Raw genomic sequence first — 14,725 nt, 5'->3', positions numbered from 1 at the left:
CACCTTTAGTCGCGGTTGGCCTGGCCAACCGCGACTAAAGCCCCTCACGTGCACCAGCTGGCCACCGAGCGCCCTGGCCCAAGCCTTTGATCGCGGTTCGTCTGCCGAACCGCGACTAAAGACTTCATTAGTCGCGGTTCCTACAGTTTCGCGACTAATGGGGCTGGACGGAAGCCTCTTTTTCTACCAGTGTATGTCGCCGTTTTTCTCCGGCACAGGCCGCTGCCTGGTGTGCCTGGTGTGCATGCGTGCGTGCGTGGAGAAAGTGATGGATGGAACCGTGGTGTACGTGTGGAGCAGGGCACTGGGCAGTGCATCCATGGTACGTTGTGATCTTGTGAGAGTGTGGGTTGTGATGGATGGTGCAGCCACATAATTAATTTGGCAATCAACTAACATGACATGCATGGCCCATGCATGCATGCATGCGTGCATGACAGCGGTAGGGCACATAAGTAATCGGATGTTTGACTTCCGGGAATCAATTTGGGATGATGAGAAGTCACGAACCAATCATACCTTAGATGGCTAGGTTAGTGATAGTGAACCAACCCTCAGGGCTTAGATCCTAGACTTGGCACAGGAGTTCACAATATCTTTGGATTGAAATACTTTCTGGTGTTATTGTATGACTTGTCCATTGACTAGGTGGTGTTTATGATTAATTTGTCAATCTCAAGTTCTGCTGGGGCAATCTGTCGAGATGCTCTGAAGTGTAAGATGTTTGTGCATGCATTCACATGGTTGAATGTGAGTATGTATTGCACAGCGTAGGTCAGATGCTTAGATATATTGTGGTGGAACCAACTCATCAAAGTTCAAGTTTTAGATTGGGCATTGGTGGTCGTATATTTCTGAATTTATTCTAGTCTTTTCGGCCATGTACGTTTAGTGTGAGGAGACGTTCCCACCGACTACGAACGCATCCATGGAAACTTTTGAACGACTGGGCCGGCACATATTTTTCAGATCGACATAGTCGTTACAGACATCTTCATAGTCGACATGAACGTCTCCTCACACTGAACACACGTCACCAAAAGTCGTGAAAAAAATCTAAAAATAATGAAAGCACCAATGTCAAATTAAAAAATGAATCATGATAAGTCGGGGAATGGAGAAATTCCATTTTGCGTAATGAAGAAAGGTTGTTGAGACGTCCCGGTCGACCCCGGACGGGGCGGGCCCGTTCGTGTCCCTGCACTGCCCGATCATTCCTACAGCACCCACGGAAGAAGAATATGCAACACGGATGCGTTCCGTAGATCAGACGGACCGGGGTCTGCTCAGTGAGTCCAGTGAGTGCCCACACACTGTTGACAGGGCCCGTCCTGTCGGCCCCGCCCGGTCGACCAGCCAAACCTAGCCCATATAATGCGCTCCTTGTATTTATCCCCGCGTGACGTCCGTGTGGGCTCCGTGCTTTGACCTCACAGACACCGATGAGTGAGATCCCCTGCGCCCTCACGGTTTGAGCTGCAGCCGGTGTGGCCATCTGCTACTGCATGCATGCGTTTTTTTTTTTAACCGCGAGAGTGAGTGAAAGATGGCACGTGCATGCATTGCATGCATGGATAGACCACTCTACTCAGGACGACACGATGTGAGAGATAAGACGGCAAAATTGACAACTTTAACCAATGGACAAATTTAAATCACAGAATGAACTGCTCGTGAAACTATTTCACGCGACCTTTTTGTGTGACGCCCGATACGAAGGCGCCACACTACACAGTGCAACGCCTCACAGATAGGCGCTACACGCCTGGCCAGCGTCGCATCCGTGTGATCCGAAAATTACTAAGTCAGTGTGCAGCGCCTAGCTTCTAGGCGTTGCACTAGTGTTTGCTTCTTTTTGTAGTGCAACCACTAGCGCAGCGCCTGAGAGCTAGGCGCCACACTATACAATGCAGCGCCTAGCTCTTAGGCTCTGCACAATGACTTAGCAATTTTTAGGCAGTCTGGGGTGCAATGCTGGCCAGATGTGTAGCGCCTATCTGTGAGGCGTTGCATAGTGTAGTGTGGCGCCTTCGTGTCGGGCGTCACACAAAAAGGTCAGCCGCGTGAAATAGTTTCACAGGCAGTTCATTCTGTGATTTGATTTCGTCCACAGGTCAAGTTTGTCAAGTTTGCCAGATAAGACACGCATATATATACACCAAAAGTGGTAAGTTTATCCCTAGGATGATTTTCGTTTCACCGCTCGATACAAAATGGCATCTATGCTACAGTATGTATGATGGTGGCATGTACGAGTACGTACGTTGCTGGCCATTACGTTGGCCATCGCACAAGGTTGTTCACTCCACCGGGGATCAGACCAGAAGACCCCGTTGCCGTCGGTGTCGGTTGCTATCGGAGACGTACGGTCCGGGGGCAGCGTGACCTGGCGAGTGGGCCTCTGCTGTACAGTAGGGCTAGTGGGGCGAGGTAGAAATGTCCACGTTCGTTCGTTCCGTTCCGACACGGACCACGAGTGCAACAGCAACACACTCGACTGTATCTGTATGCGTCGTGGACTTGTAGGGGTAGTAGCCAGGCCAGTGGCTGGTCCAATCGTATTCGAGATCGCTGTGGCGTGGAGAGGTGTGGGTGAGGTGGCACTTTTGCTGACTCAGTACCTATCATGCCATTGCCACTGAGCTGAGGCCATACGGTTAGTGCAAGAGCAACTCTCTAGCGGACCTCACAAAAACTTGACCCGCAAAACGCGTTTGCGGTTTGACGAAGATCGCGTTTGCGGGTCAAAAACTAGCGCGTCCGAACATAAACCATATCTAAAACTGCATAATTTGAAAAAACACTTTCGCGGCAGAAATTGCACCTCGTTGACGCGAGTAGTTCATCACATACTATATAGATTTTACATGATCAACACACTACACACATAGTTCATACGTCGGCGGCCGCAACGGCGTCGACGTCGGCGACGTAGTCTTACGGCCCGACGACTCCGCGTTGGCCGAGCGAAGCGGGCTCCTCGGGCTCCTCCTTGACGGGGATGAAGTCCGGCTCCTCCTTGTCCGGCTCCTCCGGCTCCTCCTCGTCCTCCGACCACTCCCTCTTCACGGGGAGAAGGCCCGCGGCGGAGGAGGAGGAGCTCCCGGCGGTCGTACTCCTCCATCTCGCTCCGCCGGAAGCTCGCCGGCGGCGACATGCCGCGGTTGGTCCACCTCCGGGGCCGGCGCTTCCTCGCGCCGTCCGAGCGGACGCGCCGCTCGCGCTCCGGGTCACTTCCGCCGTCGGATCTGCTGCCGGAGCCGCGTCCGGAGCTCCACATGCGGCCCCACATGACGGTCGGATGCGGGGGAGGTGGTCGCCGGCGGCGAGAAATGTGGAGAAGGGGGTGGGGAATCACGTGGCTCGGCGGCGGCGGGGGATAGGGTTTCGACCCGCAAACGAGCCGCGGAACCGTTTAAAGAACATGCGGCGCCCCCATGTTTGGTTTTGGTAATTGATGACAATCTCTATGGACTAATGATTGCCTTGAGTTATATTTGAAGGGTTTGTCCATAGGCTTTTCTTGGAGTCTATTTGTTGGTTTCAAGGAGAGTTTGTGATGACCAAGGTGCTATTAAGGAATTATTCAAAGATTGGTCTTATAGCAAGCATGTCTTGAAGAAGAAGAGTGTGTGATCATTCATGTTTACCTTCAAGACATCATCCAAATGAAGAGAGTTGGAAAGATTCAAGCTTGATCAAGACTAAGTCAAAGAATGAATCAAGTTGATCAATACACAAAGCATAGAAGATGTAGCGAGACGGATCAAGCGATCCCATGGTATGGTAAGCATGGCCAATTACGCTTTCTGTACTAACCCATGGTCTTCGTGAGAGTTTTTTGTGGGGTTAGGTTGCGGTGTGCAAGTTCAAGTAAGATCATCATGAAGAGATCATATGCTTGAAGCTTGCCGTCCATTGTGGCAACAATGGACTTGTGAAGATGTGCAGAAGAGTGGCTCACCCATAGTGGAGTATGGGGGAGCAATCTACTAGTCTTCATCAAGCCAACGCAATCAAGAAAGGTGGTCCATCTTGAGGAGGAGAAGATCGTCATCATCTAGCTCAAGTGGATCATGTGCAAGGCAAAGGTTTGCCCTTGATAGGTTTTCTATTTTACCAGTCTCACGGTAGTTGTGGGAGACCGGGTTATAGGATCGACTGCCGTACTATCAAGGGGGGCTCTCGATGAGTTGCTTGATCGTATCATTCGTAGAGAGCTCAAACCATTGCATCCTTGCATCATCTTTATTGGTTCTTGTTTGGTTCTTCTCCTTGTGAGATTTGGAGCTTATGGTCATTTTTATGACAAGCTCGAGTTCATCGAAAACGGAGTTCACTTGCATCTTCTATGATGTTTTCGATGTTGGAGGATATGCCGGTTCTTCTCTGTTGGAGGTTTCACTCCTTTGTTTGTTAGGCATACCTCCCCTGCCTCCAACGCTGTTTTGATGCTACTCGTTGTCTTGTATCCAACAAGCTTGAGTTTGCTCATTTCGGAGCTCATATAAAGAAGTTATGGCATTTCTGCTATTCTCCCTGCTCTGGTCTGAGCGGTAGTACCGCGGGCCGGAGCGGTAGTACCGCTTGGGTGCTATAAGCGGCAGTACCGCTCCACAGCGGTAGTACCACTTGTAGCCCCAGCCGTAGTACCGCTGCGGTTTTGTGCTAGTGCCGCCTCGATTCTAGGGCTCGTTTTTCGTGTCGGACTTTCCGGTACCAGCCGCGGCAGGAGTGGCGGTAGTACCGCTCTGGAGCGGTAGTACCGCGAGGAGGAGCGGTAGTACCGCTTAGGCTGTTAAGCGGTAGTACCGCTGGCCTAGCGGTAGTACCGCTCTTTGCGGGACTGGTAGGGGGGTAACGGTTGGTTTTTCCCCCTCCTATAAAAGGGGGTCTTCTTCCCCAATGAACCTCATCCTTTGAGCTCGTGTTCTTCCTCCATTGTTGATCTTTTTCGAGCTTGCTAACTCTCAATCCCTCCAATGATTCTTGCTAGTTCTTGAGGGAAAAGAGAGACGAGATCTAGATCCACGTTTCCACCATTCACTTTCTCCTCTAAGTGAGGGGAACCCCTTGGATCTAGATCTTGGAGTTCTGCGTGTTCTTCTTCCGTTCTTCCTCTCATTTTCCTCCCTAGCATTAGTTGCTTTGGTGGGATTTGGGAGAGAAGGACTTGGGCACTCCGTGTGCCCTTGCCATTGCATTTGGTGCATCGGTTTGAGTTCTCCACGTGATACGTGGAAGTTACAAGTTGAGAAACTTATTACTCTTGGGTGCTTGGTGCCCTTGAGCTTGTTCCTCTTGGGTGCTTGGGCGCCCTAGAAGGTTGGTGGTGTTCGGAGCTCAATCATTGTGGTGTAAAGCTCCGGGCAAGCGTCGGGGTCTCCAATTAGGTTGTGGAGATCGCCCCGAGCAATTTGACGGGTACCGGTGACCGCCCCCAAGGGTTGCCAAAGTGTACGGGTCCGATGACCGCCCCCAAGGGTTGCCATTTGTACGGGTTCGGTAACCGCCCTCAAGGGTCCCTTAGTGGATTCACGACATCTTGCATTGTGCGAGGGCGTGAGGAGATTACGGTGGCCCTAGTGGCTTCTTGGGGAGCATTATGCCTCCACACCGCTCCAAACGGAGATTAGCATCCGCAAGGGTGTGAACTTCGGGATACATCGTCGTCTCCGCGTGCCTCGGTTATCTCTTACCCGAACCCTTTACTTATGCACTTTACTTTGTGATAGCCATATTGTTCTTTGTCATATATCTTGCTATCACATAGTTGCTTATATTGCTTAGCATAAGTTGTTGGTGCACATAGGTGAGCCTAGTTGTTTTAGGTTTTGTGCTTGACAAATTAACCGCTAGGTTTATTCCGTATTTGTTCAAGCCTAAACCGTAATTATTTTAAAACGCCTATTCACCCCCCCTCTAGGCGACATCCACGATCTTTCAACCGTAGATATAGCGGTCGGGGCGTGCGGTTTGCGGGCCGCGGCAACAATTTTTGCGGGCCGGGCGAGTATGCGAGCTCTTTTCAGGCCGAAAAATTGGCTGAGCCCGCATACTCTCCGGAATTTTACGGGTGTGCGAGTTTTGCGGGATCTGCTAGAGTAGCTCTAAAGCTTCAAACCAACCGTAAGGTGATCCAGATGCTCATATTCTACTGAAAACTTTTGTCCTGGTCTTTATTGATTGGGATCAGCAACGATGAACTTGTGTTGATACCTTATTGAAGCATTGTCTTTTTGCAATGGTGCTGGTCTTATTGCCTGATCTCTACAATATGAATGAAAATCCTAGTCGTCGCTGTCTTCAACCGGATGTGGCAACGATGGCGTGAAAATGTTTATCCCTTTCTGAAGGTGTTCATGCAAAAAAAAGTGGACTTAGTCATAATTGTTTGATTTTTTGTAATGCTTCAACCCTAATTGCATTTGTTATGTACTCTGCATAATAGTTTACAAAAATGGTTGTGTGCATTGCCATGATGCATAGGCGGGGTTTCAATCTCTTTTTTAAAATGATATTTTTTTCAATTATAAGTATAAATCAACCCAGCATAAAAAGTATACTATAAAATGTGTCCCTCCAATAATGTGAGATGAGTATCAATCATATAAAGGTGGGAATCCATTTGGACGGGCAGACAGATAGTGACCCAACTCAACACTCGCCCACTCTTGCTAGTCTAGGAAGACGCTCTAGGCTCCACACACACACACACACACACACACACACACACACACACACACACACACATTACTAATTAAATAAGTATGGCTCTGCTAGCCATGTACAACCATGCATGTACACAACAATAAATTCATTACTCGCTCCTTTAAAATGTAGTGTATGCTTTATTTTTAAAATGTTGGGCGTATCTATGTTTCTTCAAGTTTATATAATAAGTTATCGACATCTAACATACTAAATAAATATAATATAAAACAGTTCTTGATGAATCTAAGGGCATCTCGTGCGCCGACGCGCAAACCTCCCACAAGCGTTCGGACCGAACTGTTTGGACACCGCAAGCCATTCAATGGTGTCCGCATTTGTGCGCAGACCAGTCCGGGTGCCCGTTTCCCCGAAAACCGGATGCAAACCAGGGGAGCTTTACGAGAGTCCGGATACCTGCCACGTAGTACTCCGACACCCCATCTCACCTAAAATTGAAATGGGGCCCGCACATTTGGTGGTGGCCGCATTGTTTTCACGGCAAACCCCCCATTTCTCTATCTCCTACTTTCTCGCCACTCTCACCCGAGTTCCTGCCCTTATTCGTCCCCGCCGCCGCATGGAACCGTACAAAAGGCTGTCGAAGACGGAGGAGGTGGAGGATTCGGCGAAGGCGACCGCCCGAAAGATCAACTTGGCAATACGGCAAGCCCACCACCTCATATAAAAGGCAAAGGAGAGCCTCGGATAGCCAGTCTGGCAGGGCAGAAAAATCAATTTTTTTTTCACGGACCACCGAACTGAGATAATTTTATGATCGGGAATATAAAAACTATGAACATCGACCTCTTTTTGGTTGTGATCAGACGCTACGCATTTGAATTTTAAATTGGTCGGACATGGGCAGACGTTTAGGCGATGTGGTTCAATGACCGGCTCCTGCATCCATGTACACGGATTGGACCAAAGCAGTCCGCGAATGAATACCATGTGCCATTTGGGGGTCGGCGTTGGTGATGCCCGAATGATTCTCGATTTATATTGCTGATGTTGATTTTTTTTAAACTTGAGCAAACAAACACATCTTTGACTTTTAGAAATAAAATATGCACTACATTTTTGAATGGAGAGAGTATCGTCACCAAATTCACCAATGATCTAATTAATGAAAGGTGACGTGAGGTATGAGAGGATTATATATTATCCATAGGAAAGAATATCATTGTCTCTCGGATAATATTACGTAATCACCAAATGGATGATAATTAATTTAATTAATTTGTGGCGGCCTACCAAGCAATGATTAATTAATATTGAGATATAGATGTACTACAGAACGTACCTACACATAACAGATGCTACAAATAATAATAGCGAGGGACAGATGACATGATTTGGTGGACAAGTCATTGGTGGCCTCAAAAGCTAGCCAATATATTTGGGGCCCATTTGGCGATCCACATGATGTCATCTTGGACAATATTATCCGAGATTCATCCTAGTCTGTCCTTGATTCTTGCCTATATCTGAAAAATATACTCCACTGTGATTGCCATATCGAAGCACTAGTGTCAAAAAAAACATCTTACATTATGGGATGGAGGGAGTACTTACTAATCTGCATACCCTACAGTAAACACACTCAGGACTTGATTTATCAACTTGGTTATACAAAACGTATATATCTGTCCAGCTGTAAATCCCCAGAAGGGATGCATGTCGATTAGGGTTGCCAGCCAAACTAACTACAGAAGGGACTGCAAAAAATGCTACTACTACATTGTATGGGACTGCAAACTAGTACGATTGTTCACCCGCAGGCTGGCCACCTCCAACATGCCATCTGCGTCTGCCTGGGACCAAGCATGCATGTACTAGCAAACTGCAAAACAGTTTTCTCCAACAGATGTATGATAGAGGCAACTATTCCCAACGTAAATTTCTACAGCCAGGTCACCGGCACTATGCAAAACGGCAAACAACAAAACCCTGACATTTCAAAGCGATAGCCAACTCAAGTCATTTTTTTTAGGAAAATGATTCAGAAATCAAAGTGCACTGGAAGTACAAAGTATCTCAAACATAATAAAAATTACATTGGGATTTCTACACCCCCAAACAACCACTATTGCCACCAAAACGAGCCATTGATGTGTCGTTGCCGCTGCTCACCTACCGGAGCCGGCTTGACCTTGCCGATGACAACCAGAAGTCTTTGTGCACGTGACCCTAAGGACCAGCACCCTAGAGTCTCAGTCGCCGCATTGAACCCTTGTATAGATCTGAAGCACTTGATACCAAATCTCGTCAAGTGGTGAGAAACCCTAACCTCAATGCCAATGACACGACATGAATCTACGCCATAGTTCCGTCGACAATGTCCAGACGGACGAACTCGAGGAGGATCGGAGCCCTCCCAAGACAAACTTGAAGAAGTATCACTGCCATTCGCCCGAGCACTGCACCAGCAAGGACTAAAAAACCATAACCTAAACTGGTAACCGGAGTGGAGGCAGAGGGGAGACGAATCCACGAGCTCATCGGTGAAGTTCCGAGGGAAGAGTTTGCCGTATCTACCTAGGGTGAGGTGAGGAAAACGAGAGGAAGTCTTGTAACATGTCCGTGTATGCGTAGTCACCTCAAGTCAATAGCAACATGCGTTTTGGTTATGGTCAACTAAAAGTGTACCAGACTACATATTATTTTTTAAACATGGTCCTCGATAACATGACATGATGACTTCTTTTTTATTTTATTGAGATTACATTTTTACACAATTAATTTCATTGTATTGTCATTACATAATACATCAAAATTAAAACTAAATTAAACTGCAGGATAAACAGAGTAAAATCAATCAGAGTAGCAAAAAAATTGAAATTTCATCAAAATCTGGATTTATATACAGAATATTATTTTATTGTTTTGTTCTAGTAAATTATTTTATTGTTTTGTTCTAGAAAAAAAAGATCCTGGATTCTCCATTTAATTCAGAAATAGAGATTCTTGTTCATAGAAGGAATGAAAACAATTCTATATAGAATGGGTTAGAAATTATGCCTAGATCCAGTAAATGGAAATTTTGTTGATAAGACCTCCTTAATTGTAGCCAATATTTTGTTGCAAATATTTCTCTTTCTAACCACACAATTATGAGTACCTTTGTTGTTATTCCCAAAAAGGAGGGTCAAAATAGGTAGAATTGATAATGGTCCATATATCTAATTTATAGAAGAATTAGAACGTTCTCAAGTAAAGTTTATTGAGGGAGTTAACCACATTGATGAAATGGTTAACTCTGCTATTCCATTATCCACTGGAATCGAGGTTTAGTATCTTTTAGGTGTTTACGTAAGTCATTCTGTAATTTATTTACCTGAGTTTTTTATATTTTAACTTACTCCCCTGCACGAGCGACTGGGAATAGATAAGAGGAGGCTTGTGGGATTGACGTGAAAGGTGTCTAGCGGCACTAGGTATTCTCCACCTACACACCTTGTTTGAACGTAATGAAATGAGAAATCCATATTTTTGGAATAATGAAGTATGGTAAAAGTATATCACAGGAGCAGAGCGCACAACTAGAATTGTTTATGTAGCTAGGCAGACATGATCAGACAAGTGATTATATTCAGTTGGTGGTTGAAGTGAGGCTTAAATTAATCCAGAGCCTATCCAATCACATCATTAGCAGTCAACAATTGGTGTCCTAATCCTCTTTTTAGGTACTGGACACCCTTAATTTGTGGTCAATATATTATTCCACTAGCGATTGGCATTGGGATTGGGGGGAGATTCTCCAACAACAGGCTGCAAATCAGGGAGGACTAGTTGCCCTTAATCCGGGACTATTATTCTAATTGTCATTATACCGAGCATTGTCGAAAATTTCTGTGTACCGACAAACTTTGACCTGTTTCAAAGCTGCATCAATTACAAGTCAGCATTTGATAGGAAACCATTGTGCAATTGGAAACTGTTCTAAATGTGTGCATCAAATTTGGGACTGCAAACTTTTTATAGTCATGAGGCAAGAGGTATGGCCCAGGCTGAATACACAATGAGTCAAAAAAGAAGCCTCCAAACCTCGCGGAGAGGACAGACATCAGACATGGGCCTACCGTTGAACCTCTCGCCCCTGGATATCGTGTGCTAATACGGAATTGAACAGACACAGGCCCACCTGTTCATACCTTTTGATCAAAAGAGAAACCATCATTTATATATGGTTGAAAGATCTTGCAATGTCAAAGGTGTGATGTGGTAGAAAAACACATAGTGTAAACTTATATAGGACTGTAAAAGCACTCTCAAACAAATTATTAATAGATTAATATTTTGAAATTGCAGAGAGTAATAAAATTATACCAGTATTTGAGATTGTAACACCGACAAGCGTAAAGCAAGTAGATGTAGATTTGCGGACAATGCAGTGAAAGAACATGTATAGGTAGAGGTAGGCACAAACACTACGAGTGCATGGTGCAATACTAGCTTTTTTTAGGGCGGGAGGGTGCACGCTGGTTGGATGAACTGGACAAGTGATATGCGCATCTAGATTCTGGGCAACTGGGATCTCGAGTATTGATACCAATGTGTCAATATTGACAGTGAGATTATCGTTCAGCTACTGCCGTGGCTACAACTATGGCCTTCCACTGGTTGTTCAAGCAAACCACAAGAAACCTACCCCACTCATACTTGTTATGATACCATTGTTTGCGAAATTCAGCTGCGGATGGAGGGGATTAGACCTTTTAGCACGGGATTGCATCACCCTGGCATTGCACTATTTGCGGCTGCTGACTTTGAGGTAGAATAACCGTTTCCTGTGGCCTGTGGGGGGCTGTACTGTACTTGTGGGTCGCAAACCAACTTTTTATGCTGAATGAGAGAGGGAAGGGAATCGTGTCTGCCCCTGCATTTGCTTGGTCTGTTTTGCGTTAATTAGCATGATGATTAGATTAGCCTTTGTTAGTTTGTTCTCCTTTTTTGTGCCGAGTGGGGAGGAGGGTACCCCGCTTTCAGGTCCCATGTCCTCTTTTCTCATTGTTTGTCTACCCCCTATCCTGGATAGCAGAGCACCGAACATAGTCAACTTTGTTGTGCTGCGTGTGATTTCTGCCTCGCTCATTTGTCCTTTTACTCCCCTGATGGTCCCTGCTGCTGCTAATCCAGTTGCAGTAGATAAGGGCGATCAAAATTCTGAAACTAAAATGTTTTAACTTGATGGAACATTCCTTCTAGTGCTGGTTTGCTCTTCGGTTTCCACGAAAACGAAATAAAAAGGTGGTTTTATCTTTGGTTTCTGCAAAAATAAAATTAAAAATTGGTTTGCTCTTCAGTTTATCACATCACATCAGCTGGTAGTAGAGGCAGCGCGAGAGAAGTGTGAATGTGTCATGATTGTCATGCAAACGCACATGTAATATGAAAAAAGTGGCGTGATTGGTTGCCTGCTGGTAAAAAAGAAAGAAGAAGAAGAAGAAGAAGAGTAAAAAAAAGGCGAAAGCTGCTTGAAATGATGCGCACCGCATTCTCCGAGATTCTGAATCGCGCCTTTCTGAGGTTTATGCATGAAGTGGCGCCTTTCCGAGCTGGAATGATTCAGTTTGTCTGTTTGTTTCGGTGCTATGATCAACAGTAGAAGCTACTAATAGCACTAGAATCGCTTCTTGTTGTCTCTGATGGATGGCAATGTTCTTGTATGAAGTAGTACTACTACTCCTGTTTCAGGAAGTCATTTTTCAGCCTCTGAAAGTTATGGCGATGATTTGTTTTGATTCCCGCGCACGCAAGTTAGTACGCCCTTCATTTTTATATACAAGGCCACAAACCAAGGGCTGGCACTAAGTATCTTTCTTGATTTAATGATATATAATCAGCAGCGACCCAGGGCTTGGACGAAAATAGCCAGGCAGGTTGCCATCTTTTTTTTTATATGCACGCAGATGTCCGTATATCGCAACGGGAGAAACAAACTCTCACACACCTCTAGCAAGTCATCCTTTTTTGCGGGTCCTCTAGCAAGTCATTTGTGTTGCCGCTTCTCCTCTTTGTCATGATCGAGAAATGTGATCAATCCCTAGGTGGTGAGCTTGGTCATTATACTCTACCATGTTGATTTCACAAGCCCCTCCCTGCACCAACTTGTAATTCCTTGTGATTTGCAACTGTCACATTCATCTTCACGTGGTTGAACATCAATATGTCTTGACATATCAGGTGATCCATTTTCTTAGGGATAATTAGTTTTATGCCTCTAGTTGTGTAATACTCGGTTGTTTTACCGCTATTTTTTAAAAGTCATCGGTTCTGTCCAAAGTCACTTTGCTTCTCTTATGCTTTTGCCCTTTGTCTGTCACTTTAAAAACTTCAAAACAATACTAAATCCAAAAATTGCAAATAAGATATTAAAATATTCAGTAAAATGTTATGTATATGTCAATGTCATTTGCATTCATGATAAAAGTGTTGGAAAGTGCCCATCCGAGTTTTAGCTCTTATAATAGCACACTGGACAATAAATTCTAAAAAATTCAAAAAATATAAAAAAAATTGGTGGCTAAGAATGAGAAATGTTTTAAGTGCTTGCCAAGTTTCATTAGGGAATGGCATTCGTGAAACTCATGGCAAAAAAGAAAAAACAACCAGCACTCCAAAATAGATGTTTTTTTGCCACGACTTCCATGAATGTCATTCCTTGATGAAACTTGGCAATCACTTAAAACATTTGTCATTCTTTGCCAACAATGTTTTTCTTTGCTAAAACTCGAATGGGCACTTTCCAACACTTTGTCAAGAATTCAAATGACATTGACATATAAGTGATGTTTTTCCGAACATTTTAGTATCTTATTTACATTTTTCTGTTTTAGTATGAATTTGCTATGGAGTTTTCAAAGTGAAAGTCAAACGGTCAAAAGACAAAAGCATAAGAGGAGCGAAGTGACTTGGACTGAAACGATGGCTTTTGAAAATTAGGGGTAAAACAGTCGAGTGGGACACAATTAGGGACATAAAACCAATTAGCCCATTTTTACCCTAAATTTCCAAAAACCCTCGATTCTGCCCAAGCAACTTCGCTCCTATTATGCTTTTTCCCTTTGACCGTTTGACCGTTACTCCCTCCGTAAAGAAATATAAGAGCATTTGGATCACTAAAGTAGTGATCTAAACGCTCTTATATTTCTTTATAGAGGGAGTACTTTGTAAACTTCATACTAACACGGGAAAATGCACATAAGATATCAAAATGTTTAGAAAAACATCACCTATATGCGCTTGTCATTTGCATTCATGACAAAGGTTTCGAATTCATCATCTTTACATCCAGAGAGAAACGACCTAATTACTGGAATGTCGAATCACTTGTGCATAGAAACTTCCTTTATTCTATTTAGACTTTCCCTAGTTCACGGAAGCCTCGGTTTGCAAAGCATCTAGCCGTTTTTCCGTTGCGAGTTTTTCCTAAACTGGTTTTATGTGTTTTTTCCTTTCCTTTCTGTTTCTTTTCTTTAATCTTTTCCCCTTTTCTTTACTTTTTTCTTTATTATTGTTTTTTCTTTCTTTAAAATGCAGAGCAATTTCAAATCCGATGAACTTTTTTTTTTCAAAATCGATGGACTCTTTTCAAATCAGATGACCTCTTTTAAAATTGGATGAACTTTTTTCAAATCTGATGAACTATTTTTCAAATTTGATGAACATTTTGTGAAATTGATGAACTTTTTTCAATATCGATGATCTTTTTTACTAATTTGATGAACTTTTATTCAAATGGATGAACTTTTTAAAATTTGGTGATTTTTGTTTCAAAATTGATGATTTTTTTCATTTGTTTTTCAAATTCAATGAACCTTTTTCACACCTTTGATTTTTTTTCTCAAATTCTTGAACTTTTTTTGAAGTTTGTGAACATTTTTCAAAAGCCATGCACATTTTTGAATTCACATTGTTTTTATTTTTTGTGAATTTTATTTTTTATTTTTTTTCATCCTTTTCCAAAGTGAACGGTTGACTGCAACTATTCAACCGCGAGCTGTCCAATTCG

Source organism: Triticum aestivum, chromosome 6B (genome assembly GCF_018294505.1).
Source record: "Triticum aestivum cultivar Chinese Spring chromosome 6B, IWGSC CS RefSeq v2.1, whole genome shotgun sequence".
NCBI lineage: Eukaryota > Viridiplantae > Streptophyta > Magnoliopsida > Poales > Poaceae > Triticum > Triticum aestivum.
The sequence above is the reverse complement of the archived record's forward strand: the minus strand, read 5'-3'. Positions refer to the sequence as shown.